Source organism: Cetorhinus maximus, unplaced genomic scaffold (assembly GCF_964194155.1).
Source record: "Cetorhinus maximus unplaced genomic scaffold, sCetMax3.hap1.1 HAP1_SCAFFOLD_1998, whole genome shotgun sequence".
NCBI lineage: Eukaryota > Metazoa > Chordata > Chondrichthyes > Lamniformes > Cetorhinidae > Cetorhinus > Cetorhinus maximus.
Window position 1 is genome coordinate 5,001 of NW_027597938.1, and position 15,000 is coordinate 20,000.

The 15,000-nt window shown below is 52.5% G+C and overlaps 1 pseudogene across 1 annotated transcript in view; it reads left to right on the forward strand.

Moving 5' to 3' along the window:
* LOC144676843 (integrin alpha-X-like) overlaps positions 1 to 15,000 on the forward strand; it is a 57,920-nt pseudogene that overhangs the window by 4,235 nt on the left and 38,685 nt on the right. The window contains exons 2-8 of the transcript XR_013575437.1: positions 930 to 1,060; positions 1,971 to 2,119; positions 3,185 to 3,338; positions 12,603 to 12,750; positions 13,031 to 13,107; positions 13,752 to 13,878; positions 14,424 to 14,572. The product of XR_013575437.1 is annotated as an integrin alpha-X-like (transcript). The remainder of the gene's footprint in view (positions 1 to 929; positions 1,061 to 1,970; positions 2,120 to 3,184; positions 3,339 to 12,602; positions 12,751 to 13,030; positions 13,108 to 13,751; positions 13,879 to 14,423; positions 14,573 to 15,000) is intronic.

A 15,000-nucleotide genomic window follows, 5' to 3' on the forward strand; every position in this document is an offset into this window, starting at 1 on the left:
AGTGCGGCACTCCCTCAGTACTGACCCTCCGACAGTGTGGCGCTCCCTCAGCACTGACCCTCTGACAGTGCGGCACTCCCTCAGTACTGACCCTCCCACAGTGCGGAGATCCCTCAGCACTGACCCTCCGACAGTGCGGCACTCCCTCAGCACTGACCCTCCGACAGTGCGGCGCTCCCTCAGCACTGACCCTCCGACAGTGCGGCGCTCCCTCAGCGCTGACCCTCCGACAGTGCGGCGCTCCCTCAGTACCGACCCTCCGACAGTGCGGCGCTCCCTCAGTACCGACCCTCCGACAGTGCGGCGCTCCCTCAGTACCGACCCTCCGACAGTGCGGCGCTCCCTCAGCACTGACCCTCCGACAGTGCGGCGCTCCCTCAGCACTGACCCTCCGACAGTGCGGCGCTCCCTCAAGAAAATGTGTATAGAAAGAGGCCACTCAGCCCCTCTCGAGCCTGTGCCTCCACTCGGCGAGTCTGTGGCTGACCTCTGAACTATGTCCACCCACCCGCCTTTGCCCCGTGTCCCTTAAAACCTTCGGGTCACAGAAACCGATCAATTTCACCCATTTCCTAAATTAACAATTGGCCGGTTGCCGTTGGCGGGAGAGGGAGTTCCAAACCTCTCCCGCCCTTTGTGTGAAGAAGTGTTCCCGAATTTCACCCCCGAAGGGCCTGACTCTAAATGTGGACTCTGCTCCCCTGGTCCCAGACTTCCCCCCCCCCATACCAGTGGGGATCGGGACCCCCCTCTCTCTCTCTCTCTCTCTCTCAACCCCATCAGTTCCCTTTGAGATCATTTCCCAGCTATCGGCTGTCAGGCGGCTTTGTCCACTGGGTGGCGCTCACCCTGGGGGCGGGGTTAGGTGTTGAGTGGCTCTGCATGGAGCAGACATTCTCAAGCACTGACCCTCTCCCCATTCCTCACAGAGTGCCCCATCGTCACGACGGACGTGGTCTTCCTCTTTGACGGCTCCAACAGCCTGTCAAAGCGAGACTTGGACAGCAACAAGCGATTCATGCTGCAGATGATGGAGGCTTCGGACAGGGCCACGATGAACGTGAGTGTGTCAGGGGAGCGGGCGGACCAGAGGGAGCGATACAGGGCCATGGGGGAGAGAGGGCGGGGCAGTGGGATTAGTTTGGGGATTGATACTGGGCTATGGGGAGAGAGTGGGGCAGTGGGATTAGTTTGGGGATTGATACAGGGCTATGGGGAGAGAGCGGGGCAGTGGGATTAGTGTGGGGATTGATACAGGGCTATGGGGAGAGAGTGGGGCAGTGGGATTAGTTTGGGGATTGATACAGGGCTATGGGGAGGGAACGGGACAGTGGGATTAGTTTGGGGGTTGATACAGGGCTATGGGGAGAGAGCGGGGCAATGGGATTAGTTTGGGGATTGATACAGGGCCATGGGGGAGAGAGGGCGGGGCAGTGGGATTAGTTTGGGGATTGATACAGGGCTATGGGGAGAGAGCGGGGCAGTGGGATTAGTTTGGGAATTGATACAGGGCTATGGGGAGAGAGCGGGGCAGTGGGATTAGTTTGGGGATTGATACAGGGCTATGGGGAGAGAGCAGGGCAGTGGGATTAGTTTGGGGATTGATACAGGGCTATGGGGAGAGAGCGGGACAGTGGGATTAGTTTGGGGATTGATACAGGGCTACGGGGAGAGAGCGGGGCAGTGGGATTAGTTTGGGGATTGATACAGGGCTATGGGGAGAGAGCGGGGCAGTGGGATTAGTTTGGGGATTGATACAGGGCTATGGGGAGAGAGCGGGGCAGTGGGATTAGTTTGGGGATTGATACAGGGCTATGGGGAGAGAGCGGGGCAGTGGGATTAGTTTTGGGATTGATACAGGGCTATGGGGAGAGAGCAGGGCAGTGGGATTAGTTTGGGGATGGATAGATGGGTAGAGAGCGGGAGAGACCTTGAGGATCAGTCCTCACTGTGACTTCTGTCTCTCCCAGTTTGCTGTTGTCCAGTTCTCCACGAGACAGAAGATTGAGATGGACTTCAGACAATTTACCGATCCAAGAACTGATCTGAGAAAGACCATCCGGCAGATTGAGTTGATGGAGAGTGTGACAATGACAGGCACAGCCATTAAGTTCGTCACGTGAGTACGTTGGAGGTTAAAGGGGGGCGATTTTCGGAGGGGCTCTCCGAGCTGGAGTCAGAGAAGTTTGGGGAGAGTCCAGTTTGATCACGCGGTTCCCAAAATTTCGTGGCCTTCGGCGTTCCAATCACGGGCAATAAGCAGCTAAGAAATCCCTTTAAATAAAACACCGGGTTCGTTCCCGGCAGGAACATCCAGTCCAATCCCGGTTTCGGAAGGATGTGGAGAGCCGAAAGGGCGGGGGGAGCATTGCTCAATGGGAACGCTGGGAATGGGGGAATCGGGGGGGAAGCAGGTTCGATAGGAACACTGGGAATGGGGAATCGGGGGAAGCAGGTTCAATAGGAACGCCGGGAATGGGGAATCGGGGGAAGCAGGTTCAATAGGAACACTGGGAATGGGGAATCGGGGGAAGCAGGTTCAATAGGAACGCCGGGAATGGGGAATCGGGGGAAGCAGGTTCAATAGGAACGCCGGGAATGGGGAATCGGGGGAAGCAGGTTCAATAGGAACGCCGGGAATGGGGAATCGGGGGAAGCAGGTTCAATAGGAACACTGGGAATGGGGAATCGGGGGAAGCAGGTTCAATAGGAACACTGGGAATGGGGAATCCGGGGGAGCATTGTTCAATGGGAACACTGGGAATGGGGGAATCGGGGGAAGCAGGTTCAATGGGAACACTGGGAATGGGGAATCGGGGGAAGCAGGTTCAATAGGAACGCCGGGAATGGGGAATCGGGGGAAGCAGGTTCAATAGGAACACTGGGAATGGGGAATCGGGGGAAGCAGGTTCAATGGGAACACTGGGAACGGGGTATCAGGGGAAGCAGGTTCAATAGGAACACTGGGAATGGGGAATTGTTAGGGGGAAGTATTTCAGGGGTATGTGGGAGTGAGGCGAGTACAATAAATTGGAATTCTCTTGGGACTAGCCATATTCGATGGGCTGAATGGCCTCCTCCTGTGAGTTGCTTTCCTATATTCTAAGAGGGGATAGAATAGAAGCCATCGCTCACTCAGTGGGATGTGAAATTTCCTCCTCTCCCTCCACCCCCTCACCTACAGGGATAAGGTCTTCACAAAGGAAGCTGGGGCCAGGGAGGGTGCCACCAGACTGCTCATTGTCATCACCGATGGACTCAGGTCTTTGGGGGACCACGATCTTGGAAAAGCCATCGACTCTGCCAAACAGAAAAAGATCATTCGCTGTGCAATCGGGGTAAGTTAGGAGTCTGTCTGAGGGTCGACGATCATGGAGGAGTGTGTGTGTGTATGTGTGTAAGTGTGTGTGTGTTTGAGGGTGTATGTATGTGTGTGAGGGTGTATGTTTGTATGTGTGTGTGTGTGTGTGTGTGAATGTGTGTGTCTTTGAGTGTGTATGTATGTGTGTGAGGGTGTATGTTTGTATGTGTGTGTGTATGTGCGTGAATGTGTGTGTGTTTGAGAGTGTATGTATGTGTGTGAGGGTGTATGTTTGTGTGTGTGTGTGAACATGTGAGTGTGTGCATGTACGTGTGATTGTGTATGTGTGTGAGAGTGTGTGTGTGTGTGTGAGTGAGAGAGAGAGTGTATGTATGCGTGAGTGTGTGCGCGAGTGTGTATGTATGTGTGTGAATTTGTATGTTTGTATGTGTGTGTGTGTATGCGCGTGAATGTGTGTGTGTTTGAGGGTGTATGTATGTGTGTGAGGGTGTATGTTTGTATGTGTGTGCGTGTGTGTGTGTATGTGTGTGAATGTGTGTGTGTTTGAGTGTGTATGTATGTGTGTGAGTTTGTATGTTTGTATGTGTGTGTGTGTGTGTATGTGCGTGAATGTGTGTGTTTGAGGGTGTATGTATGTGTGTGAGGGTGTATGTTTGTATGTGTGTGCATGTGTGTGTGTATGTGTGTGAATGTGTGTGTGTTTGAGTGTGTATGTATGTGTGTGAGTTTGTATGTTTGTATGTGTGTGTGTATGTGTGTGAATGTGTGTGTGTTTGAGGGTGTATGTATGTGTGTGAGGGTGTATGTTTGTGTGTGTGTGTGAACATGTGAGTGTGTGCATGTGCGTGTGATTGTGTATGTGTGTGAGAGTGTGTGTGTGTGTGAGTGAGAGAGTGTATGTATGCGTGAGTGTGTGCGCGAGTGTGTATGTATGTGTGTGAGTTTGTATGTTTGTATGTGTGTGTGTGTGTGTATGTGTGTGAATGTGTGTGTGTTTGAGTGTGTATGTATGTGTGTGAGTTTGTATGTTTGTATGTGTGTGTGTGTGTGTGTGTGTATGTGTGTGAATGTGTGTGTGTTTGAGTGTGTATGTATGTGTGTGTGTTTGTATGTTTGTATGTGTGTGTGTATGTGCGTGAATGTGTGTGTGTGTTTGAGGGTGTATGTACGTGTGTGAGGGTGTATGTTTGTGTGTGTGTGTGAACATGTGAGTGTGTGCATGTGCGTGTGATTGTGTGTGAGTGTGTGCGTGTTCCTGTGCGTCTGTGAGAGATTGTATGTGTGTGTGGATATGCGTGAGTGTGTGTGTGTGTGTGTGAATGTGTGTGTGTGTGTAAGTGTACGTGTGTGCGTGAGTGTGTGTGTGTGTGTCTGTGTGTTTGTATGTGTGTGTGTGTATATGTTTCCGTGTGGAGTGAATGTGTGCATGTGTATGAGCCTGTGTGTATGTGTGTTTGAAGATGACACAAAGATTGGCCGGATGTTTAACAGTGAGGGTTGAGTGTCTTGGGCTACAGGAAGATATAGACGGGATGGTCAAATGGGCAGATAAGTGGCAGATGGAGTTTAACCCTGAGAAGTGTGAGGTGATACACTTTGGAAGGAGTAATTTAACAAGGAAGTATTCAATGAACGGCATGACACTAGGAAGTTCTGAGGAACAGAGGGACCTTGGCGTGTGTGTCCATAGATCTCTGAAGGCAGAGGGGGCATGTTAGTGGGGGTGGTGAAAAAGGCATATGGGACACTTGCCTTTATCAATCGAGGCATCGATTACAAAAATAGGGAGGTCACGTTGGGAGTTGTATAGACCCTTGGTGAGGCCACAGCTGGAGTACTGTGCGCAGTTCTGGTCGCCACATTATAGGAAGGATGTGATGGCGCTGGAGGGGGTGCAGAGGGAGATTCACCAGGATGTTGTACCTGGGATGAAACATTGAAGTTATGAAGAGAGGTTTGGATAGACTTGGGTTGTTTTCGTTGGAGCAGAGAAGACTGAGGGGGTGACCCTGATCGAGGTGGACAAGATTACGAGGGGCATGGACAGGGTGGATAGGGAGCAGCTGTTCCCCTTAGTTGAAGGGTCAGTCACGAGGGGACATAAGTTCAAGGTGAGGGGGCAGGAGGTTTAGGGGGGGGGATGCGAGGAAAATCTTTTTTACCCAGAGGGTGGTGAGGGTCTGGAATGCGCTGCCTGGGAGGGTGGTGGAGGCGGGTTAGCCTCACATCCTTTAAAAAGCACCTGGATGAGCACTTGGCACCTCATAAACATTCAAGGCGATGGGGCCAAGTGCTGGTCAATGGGGTTAGGGAGGTAGGTCAGGTGTTTCTCACGTGTCGGTGCAGACTCGATGGGCCGAAGGGCCTCTTCTGCTCTGTGTGGTTCTGTGATTCTGTGAGTGTCTGTATGTGTGTGTGTGTGGGTGAGTGTGAAAGTGTGTCTGTGCGTTAGTGTGTGTGCCCGTGTGAGTGTGTGCGAATGTGTGAGTGCGTGTCTGTGCGAGAGTGTGTGTGTGAGTGAGTGTGCGAGTCTGAGTGCATCAGTTTGAGTGAGTGTGTGTGTGTGAATGTCAGTGTGAGTGTGCGTGTGTGAGTGAGTGTGATTGTGTGTGCGAGTGTGAAAGTATGAGAGTGTGTGTGAGTGTGTGTGCGACTGTCAGTGTGTGTGTGTGAGTGACTGTGACAGTGAATGTGATTGTGTGTATGAGTGTGTCTGTGATTGATGTGAGCCTGAGTGTGTCAGTGTGTGAGTGCATGTGTGTGTGTGAGGGTGATGTGTGATGGGTGTGTGATTGTGAGTGTGTACATCTGAGTATGCCAGTGTGTGTGTGTGTGTCAGTGTGAGTATGTGTGAGTGTGTGTGAGTGTGTTAGTTTGTGTGTGTGTGTCTGTGTGAGTATGTGTGAGTGTGTGTGAGTGTGTCAGAATGAATGTGTGTGTGTGTCTGTGTCAGTGTGAGTGTGTGTGTCAGTATGAATGTGTGAGTGTGTGTGTGTGTGTGACAGTCTGAGTGTGAGTGTAAGTCTGAGTGTGAGTGTAAGGGTGAGTGTGTCAGAGTGAATGTGTCTGTGTGAGTGTGCCACTGTGAATGTGTGAGTGTGTCTGTGTCAGTCTGAGTGTGAGTGTAACGGCGAGTGTGTCAGTGTGAATGTGTGAGTGTATGTGTAAGTCTGAGTGTGTCAGTGTGAGTGTGTGAGTGTGTCAGTGTGAGTGTGTGAGTGTCAGTGTGAGTGTAAGTCTGAGTGTGTCAGTGTGTGTGTCAGTGTGACAGAGTGAGTGTGTCAGAGTGATTGTGCCAGTGTGAGTGTGTCAGTGTGAGTATATCAGTGTCAGTGTGAGTATATCAGTGTCAGTGTGAGTGTAAGTCTGAGTGTGTCAGTGTGAGTGTGTCAGTGTGTCAGAGTGAGTGTGTCAGTGTGAGTGTGTCAGTGTGAGTGTGTCAGTGTGAGTATATCAGTGTCAGTGTGAGTGTAAGTCTGAGTGTGTCAGTGTGAGTGTGTCAGTGTGAGTGTGTCAGTGTGAGTGTGTCAGTGTGTCAGACTGAGTGTGTCAGTGTGAGTGTTTGAGTGTGTCAGTGTGAGTATGTCAGTGTGAGTGTTTGAGTGTGTCAGTGTGAGTGTGTCAGTGTGTCAGTGTGAGTGTGTCAGTGTGAATGTGTCAGTGTCAGTGTGAGTGTGTCCGTGTGAGTGTGTCAGTGTGAGTGTGTCAGAGTTGAGTGTGTCAGCGAGAGTGTGTCAGCGAGAGTGTGTCAGTGAGAAAGTGTGAGTGTGTGTGTGTGAGTGTGTGAGTGTGAGTGTGTGAGTGTGAGTGTGTGAGTGTGTGTGTGTCAGCGAGAGTGTGTCAGTGTGAGAGTGTGAGTGTCAGAGTTGAGTGTGTCAGAGTTGAGTGTGTCAGCGAGAGTGTGTCAGCGAGAGTGTGTCAGTGTGAGTGTGAGTGTGTGAGTGTGTGTGTGTCAGAGTTGAGTGTGTCAGCGAGAGTGTGTCAGTGTGTGAGTGTGTCAGAGTGAGTGTGTCAGAGTGAGTGTGTCAGTGAGAGTGTGTCAGTGTGAGAGTGTGAGTGTGTCAGCGAGAGTGTGTCAGCGAGAGTGTGTCAGTGTGAGAGTGTGAGTGTGTCAGAGTTGAGTGTGTCAGCGAGAGTGTGTCAGTGAGAGTGCGTCAGTGAGAGAGTGTGAGTGTGTGTGTGTCAGAGTGAGTGTGTCAGTGTGAGTGTGTCAGTGTGAGAGTGTGAGTGTGTCAGAGTTGAGTGTGTCAGCGAGAGTGTGTCAGTGTGAGAGTGTGAGTGTGTGAGTGTGTCAGTGAGAGTGTGTCAGTGTGAGTGCGTGAGTGTGTCAGAGTGAGTGTGTCAGTGTGAGAGTGTGAGTGTGTCAGAGTTGAGTGTGTCAGCGAGAGTGTGTCAGTGTGAGAGTGTGAGTGTGTCAGAGTGAGTGTGTCAGAGTGAGTGTGTCAGTGAGAGTGTGTCAGTGTCAGAGTTGAGTGTGTCAGAGTTAAGTGTGTCAGCGAGAGTGTGTCAGCGAGAGTGTGTCAGTGAGAGAGTGTGAGTGTGTGAGTGTGTCAGTGTGAGTGTGTCAGTGTGAGAGTGTGAGTGTGCGAGTGTGTCAGTGCGAGTGTGTCAGTGTGAGAGTGTGAGTGTGTGAGTGTGTGAGTGCGAGTGTGTGAGTGCGAGTGTGTCAGTGAGAGTGTGTGAGTGTGTGAGTGCGAGTGTCAGTGTGAGTGTGTCAGTGTGAGTGTGTGAGTGTGTCAGTGTGAGTGTGTGAGTGTGAGAGTGTGAGAGTGTGAGAGTGTGTCAGTGTGAGTGTGTCAGCGAGAGTGTGTCAGTGTGAGTGTGAGAGTGTGAGAGTGTGAGAGTGTGTCAGTGTGAGAGTGTGTCAGTGTGAGTGTGTGTCAGTGTGAGTGTGTCAGTGTCAGAGTTGAGTGTGTCAGAGTTAAGTGTGTCAGCGAGAGTGTGTCAGCGAGAGTGTGTCAGTGAGAGAGTGTGAGTGTGTGAGTGTGTCAGTGTGAGTGTGTCAGTGTGAGAGTGTGAGTGTGCGAGTGTGTGAGTGCGAGTGTGTGAGTGCGAGTGTGTCAGTGAGAGTGTGTGAGTGTGTGAGTGCGAGTGTCAGTGTGAGTGTGTCAGTGTGAGTGTGTCAGTGTGAGTGTGTGAGTGTGAGAGTGTGAGAGTGTGAGAGTGTGTCAGTGTGAGTGTGTCAGTGAGAGTGTGTCAGTGTGAGTGTGAGAGTGTGAGAGTGTGAGAGTGTGAGAGTGTGAGAGTGTGTCAGTGTGAGTGTGTCAGTGAGAGTGTGTCAGTGTGAGTGTGAGAGTGTGAGAGTGTGAGAGTGTGTCAGTGTGAGAGTGTGTCAGTGTGAGTGTGTGTCAGTGTGAGTGTGTCAGTGTGTCAGTGTGAGAGTGTGAGAGTGTGAGAGTGTGAGTGTGTGAGTGTGTGAGTGTGTGGGTGTGTCAGTGTGAGTGTGTCAGTGTGAGAGTGTGTGAGTGTGAGAGTGTGTGAGTGTGTCAGTGTGTGAGTGCGAGTGTGTGAGTGTGTGAGTGCGAGTGTGTCAGTGTGAGTGTGAGAGTGTGTGAGTGTGTGAGTGTGTGAGTGTGTGAGTGCGAGTGTGTCAGTGTGAGTGTGTGAGTGTGTCAGTGTGAGTGTGTGAGTGTGAGTATGTCAGTGTGAGTGTGTGGGTGTGTCAGTGTGAGTGTGTGAGTGCGAGTGTGTGAGTGTGTGAGTGCGAGTGTGTGAGTGTGTGTGTGTGAGTGCGTGAGTGTGTGAGTGTGTCAGTGTGAGTGTGTGAGTGTGTGAGTGTGTCAGTGTGAGTGTGTGAGTGTGTGAGTGCGAGTGTGTCAGTGTGAGTGTGTGAGTGTGTCAGTGTGAGTGTGTGAGTGTGAGTATGTCAGTGTGTGTGGGTGTGTCAGTGTGAGTGTGTGAGTGCGAGTGTGTGAGTGTGTGAGTGTGTGAGTGCGAGTGTGTGAGTGTGTGAGTGTGTGAGTGCGTGAGTGTGTGAGTGTGTCAGTGTGAGTGTGTGAGTGTGTGAGTGTGTGAGTGCGAGTGTGTCTGTGTGAGTGCGAGTATGTCAGAGTGAGTGTGTGAGTGCGAGTGTGTGAGTGTGTCAGTGTGAGTGTGTGAGTGTGTGAGTGTGAGTATGTCAGAGTGAGTGTGTGAGTGTGTGAGTGCGAGTATGTCAGAGTGAGTGTGTGAGTGCGAGTGTGTGAGTGTGTCAGTGTGAGTGTGTGAGTGTGAGTATGTCAGAGTGAGTGTGTGAATGTGTGAGTGCGAGTGTGTCAGTGTGAGTGTGTGAGTGTGTGAGTGCGAGTATGTCAGAGTGAGTGTGTGAGTGCGAGTGTGTGAGTGTGTCAGTGTGAGTGTGTGAGTGTGAGTATGTCAGAGTGAGTGTGTGAGTGCGAGTATGTCAGAGTGAGTGTGTGAGTGCGAGTGTGTGAGTGTGTCAGTGTGAGTGTGTGAGTGCGAGTATGTCAGAGTGAGTGTGTGAGTGTGTGAGTGTGTCAGTGTGAGTGTGTCAGTGTGAGAGTGTGAGAGTGTGAGAGTGTGAGAGTGTGTGAGTGTGTCAGTGTGAGTGTGTGAGTGTGAGTATGTCAGAGTGAGTGTGTGAGTGTGTGAGTGCGAGTGTGTCAGAGTGAGTGTGTGAGTGTGAGTATGTCAGAGTGAGTGTGTGAGTGTGAGTGTGTCAGTGTGTGTGTCAGTGTGAGTGTGTCAGTGTGAGAGTGTGAGAGTGTGAGAGTGTGTGAGTGTGTCAGTGTGTGAGTGTGTCAGTGTGAGTGTGTGAGTGTGAGTATGTCAGAGTGAGTGTGTGAGTGTGTGAGTGCGAGTGTGTCAGAGTGAGTGTGTGAGTGTGTGAGTGTGAGTATGTCAGAGTGAGTGTGTGAGTGCGAGTGTGTGAGTGCGAGTGTGTGAGTGCGAGTGTGTGAGTGTGTCAGTGTGAGTGTGTGAGTGTGAGTATGTCAGAGTGAGTGTGTGAGTGCGAGTGTGTGTGTGTCAGTGTGAGTGTGTGAGTGTGAGTATGTCAGAGTGAGTGTGTGAGTGTCAGTGTGAGTGTGTCAGTGTGAGTGTGTGAGTGTGAGTATGTCAGAGTGAGTGTGTGAGTGCGAGTGTGTCAGAGTGAGTGTGTGAGTGTGTGAGTGCGAGTGTGTCAGTGTGAGTGCGAGTGTGTGAGTGTGTGAGTGTGTCAGTGTGAGTGTGTGAGTGTGAGTATGTCAGAGTGAGTGTGTCAGTGTGAGTGTGTGAGTGTGTGAGTGCGAGTATGTCAGAGTGAGTGTGTGAGTGCGAGTGTGTGAGTGTGTCAGTGTGAGTGTGTGTGTGAGAGTGTGTCAGTGTGAGTGTGAGTATGTCAGAGTGAGTGTGTGAGTGCGAGTGTGTGAGTGTGTCAGTGTGAGTGTGTGTGTGAGAGTGTGTCAGTGTGAGTATGTCAGAGTGAGTGTGTGAGTGTGAGTATGTCAGAGTGAGTGTGTCAGTGTGAGTGTGTGAGTGTGAGTATGTCAGAGTGAGTGTGTCAGTGTGAGTGTGTGAGTGTGTGAGTGTGAGTATGTCAGAGTGAGTGTGTGAGTGTGAGTATGTCAGAGTGAGTGTGTGAGTGTGAGTGTGTGAGTGTGAGTATGTCAGAGTGAGTGTGTGAGTGCGAGTGTGTCAGTGTGAGTGCGAGTGTGTGAGTGTGAGTGTGTGAGTGTGTCAGTGTGAGTGTGTGAGTGTGAGTATGTCAGAGTGAGTGTGTCAGTGTGAGTGTGTGAGTGTGTCAGTGTGAGTATGTCAGAGTGAGTGTGTGAGTGTGAGTATGTCAGAGTGAGTGTGTGAGTGCGAGTGTGTCAGTGTGAGTGCGAGTGTGTGAGTGTGAGTGTGTGAGTGTGTCAGTGTGAGTGTGTGAGTGTGAGTATGTCAGAGTGAGTGTGTCAGTGTGAGTGTGTGAGTGTGTCAGTGTGACTATGTCAGAGTGAGTGTGTGAGTGTGAGTATGTCAGAGTGAGTGTGTGAGTGCGAGTGTGTCAGTGTGAGTGCGAGTGTGTGAGTGTGAGTGTGTGAGTGTGTCAGTGTGAGTGTGAGTATGTCAGAGTGAGTGTGTCAGTGTGAGTGTGTGAGTGTGTGAGTGCGAGTGTGTGAGTGTGAGTGTGTGAGTGTGTCAGTGTGAGTGTGTGAGTGTGAGTATGTCAGAGTGAGTGTGTCAGTGTGAGTGTGTGAGTGTGTGAGTGTGAGTATGTCAGAGTGAGTGTGTGAGTGTGAGTATGTCAGAGTGAGTGTGTCAGTGTGAGTGTGTGAGTGTGAGTATGTCAGAGTGAGTGTGTCAGTGTGAGTGTGTGAGTGTGTGAGTGTGAGTATGTCAGAGTGAGTGTGTGAGTGTGAGTATGTCAGAGTGAGTGTGTGAGTGTGAGTGTGTGAGTGTGTGAGTGTGAGTATGTCAGAGTGAGTGTGTGAGTGCGAGTGTGTCAGTGAGAGTGCGAGTGTGTGAGTGTGAGTGTGTGAGTGTGTCAGTGTGAGTGTGTGAGTGTGAGTATGTCAGAGTGAGTGTGTCAGTGTGAGTGTGTGAGTGTGTCAGTGTGAGTATGTCAGAGTGAGTGTGTGAGTGTGAGTATGTCAGAGTGAGTGTGTGAGTGCGAGTGTGTCAGTGTGAGTGCGAGTGTGTGAGTGTGAGTGTGTGAGTGTGTGAGTGCGAGTGTGTGAGTGTGTGAGTGTGTGAGTGTGTGAGTGTGTGAGTGTGAGTATGTCAGAGTGAGTGTGTCAGTGTGAGTGTGTGAGTGTGTGAGTGTGAGTATGTCAGAGTGAGTGTGTGAGTGTGAGTATGTCAGAGTGAGTGTGTGAGTGTGAGTGTGTCAGAGTGAGTGTGTAAGTGCGAGTGTGTGAGTGTGAGTGTGTGAGTGTGTCAGAGTGAGTGTGTGTGTGAGTGTGTGAGTGTGTGAGTGTGTGAGTGTGTGAGTGTGTCAGAGTGAGTGTGTGAGTGTGAGTGTGTGTGTGTGTGAGTGTGTGAGTGTGTGAGTATGTCAGAGTGAGTGTGTGTGTGAGTGTGTGAGTGTGTGAGTATGTCAGAGTGAGTGTGTGTGTGAGTGTGTGAGTGTGTGAGTATGTCAGAGTGAGTGTGTGAGTGCGAGTGTGTGAGTGTGTGAGTGTGTGAGTGTGTCAGTGTGAGTGTGTGAGTGTGAGTATGTCAGAGTGAGTGTGTCAGTGTGAGTGTGTGAGTGTGTGAGTGTGAGTGTGTCAGTGTGAGTGTGTGAGTGTGAGTATGTCAGAGTGAGTGTGTGAGTGCGAGTGTGATGCTGCCTCTTGTCCGATTATTCAGTGTATAAAATGCGATGCTCATTGTGAAGGTGGGCGACGTGTTTAAGAAAAACCCCAAAGCAGCCGAAGAGCTGGAAATGATTGCCTCGTCCCCGGATTACCTGATCAAAGTGAAGAGTTACGACGATCTTCACAACATCTTCGAGGGAATGAAGGCGAAGATTTACAACATCGAGGGTGAGTGAACGGAAAAAGACCATTCCGACCGGCAGCCCACGGCAAAGCTTCCCACCAGGGACGGGCTGACCAGGGACAGGGGGGAAGGGGCCGGGAGGGAGGTGGTCAGCCACAGACTCGATGAAGGGGGCAGCATTGAGGGGCCAAATGGCCTCCTCACGCTGCTCAGTCTGAGATTTGAGGTTCTCACCGTCGAATCCCTGAATGATTCCAGGATTTTCTGTTCCCAGTGCGACTCCCGGGGACATTGGTGACCTGACTGGATCTCAATTTCTTACAGGCACGCAGAGCTCGTCCAACCAAAGTGCGTTCGAGCAGGAGATGTCCCAGAGTGGATTCAGCGCGTTGGCCACAGGGGTAAGTGGACGCGGACAGAGAGCGGGAGAGGATTTCAAATCCCCAATAGCGTTCAGTCAAACTGCAGGAGCGCCGCACTGTCGGAGGGTCAGTGCTGAGGGAGCGCCGCACTGTCGGAGGGTCAGTGCTGAGGGAGCGCCGCACTGTCGGAGGGTCAGTGCTGAGGGAGCGCCGCACTGTCGGAGGGTCAGTGCTGAGGGAGAGCCGCACTGTCGGAGGGTCAGTGCTGAGGGAGCACCGCGCTGACGGAGGGTCAGTACTGAGGGAGCGCCGCACTGTCGGAGGGTCAGTGCTGAGGGAGCGCCGCACTGTCGGAGGGTCAGTGCTGAGGGAGCGCCGCACTGTCGGAGGGTCAGTGCTGAGGGAGCGCCGCACTGTCGGAGGGTCAGTGCTGAGGGAGAGCTGCACTGTCGGAGGGTCAGTGCTGAGGGAGCACCGCGCTGACGGAGGGTCAGTGCTGAGGGAGAGCCGCACTGTGGGAGGGTCAGTGCTGAGGGAGCACCGCACTGTCGGAGGGTCAGTGCTGAGGGAGCGCCGCACTGTCGGAGGGTCAGTGCTGAGGGAGCGCCACGCTGTCGGAGGGTCAGTGCTGAGGGAGTGTTGCAAAATCTATCTCTTCTCCTCTTCCCGAAATCTCTCCACAGGACGCCATTGCTGTGGGCTGTGTTGGATCCTATGATTGGTCCGGGGGTCTAATGGAGAAGAAAGGGGACAAGTGGACATTCCTGAATGTTTCAAAGTCCCACACCGACATGAAGAACTCGTATCTGGGTAAGTAAAACACATCTGGGTAATCGACTGGCGGGATAGCGGATCATACAGTGCAGCGCTCCCTCAGCACTGACCCTCCGACAGTGCAGCGCTCCCTCAGCACTGACCCTCCGACAGTGCGGCTCTGCCTCAGCACCGACCCTCCGACAGTGCGGCGCTCCCTCAGCGCTGACCCTCCGACAGTGCGGCGCTCCCTCAGCGCTGACCCTCTGACAGTGCGGCGCTCCCTCAGCACCGACCCTCCGACAGTGCGGCGCTCCCTCAGCACCGACCCTCCGACGGTGCGGCGCTCCCTCAGCACCGACCCTCCGACAGTGCGGCTCTCCCTCAGCGCTGACCCTCCGACAGTGCGGCGCTCCCTCAGCGCTGACCCTCCGACAGTGCAGCGCTCCCTCAGCACTGACCCTCCCACAGTGCGGCGCTCCCTCAGCGCCGCCCCTCCGACAGTGCGGCGCTCCCTCAGCAGTCCCTTTCCTAGCCCCGAGAAGGGCTGAATGGCCTCCTTCAGATGCTATCTAACCCTCCCTTGTCTTGTCCTGTTCCAGGTTATTCTCTGGCGGCTGCAGTCCAGGGCAATCAGACCTCCTACATAGTGGGCGCTCCGCGATACCAGCACAAGGGCAAGGTGGTGGTCTTCCAGATGGATGCCAATGGGACGCACTGGGAGACCCGGCAACACATCCTCGGGGAGCAGGTACCTTGTGCCCACTTCTTGAGGGGCAACAGAGCTCAGAGGGGCAGCTGGACCTGGGCTGGGTGGTGGGTGCGAGAGAGATCTCTGTCCCTGTCCTGGGAGTGTTTGATGGGGACAGTGTAGAGGGAGCTTTACTCTGTATCTAACCCTGTGCTGTACCCGTCCTGGGAGTGTTTGATGGGGACGGTGTAGAGGGAGCTTTACTCTGTATCTAACCCCGTGCTGTACCTGTCCTGGGAGTGTTTGATGGGGACAGTGTAGAGGGAGTTTTACTCTGTATCTAACCCCGTGCTGTACCTGTCCTGGGAGTGTTTGATGGGGACGGTGTAGAGGGAGCTTTACTCTGTATCTAACCCCGTGCTGTACCTGTCCTGGGAGTCTTTGAAGTGGACAGTGTAGAGGGAGCTTTACTCTGTATCTAACCCCGT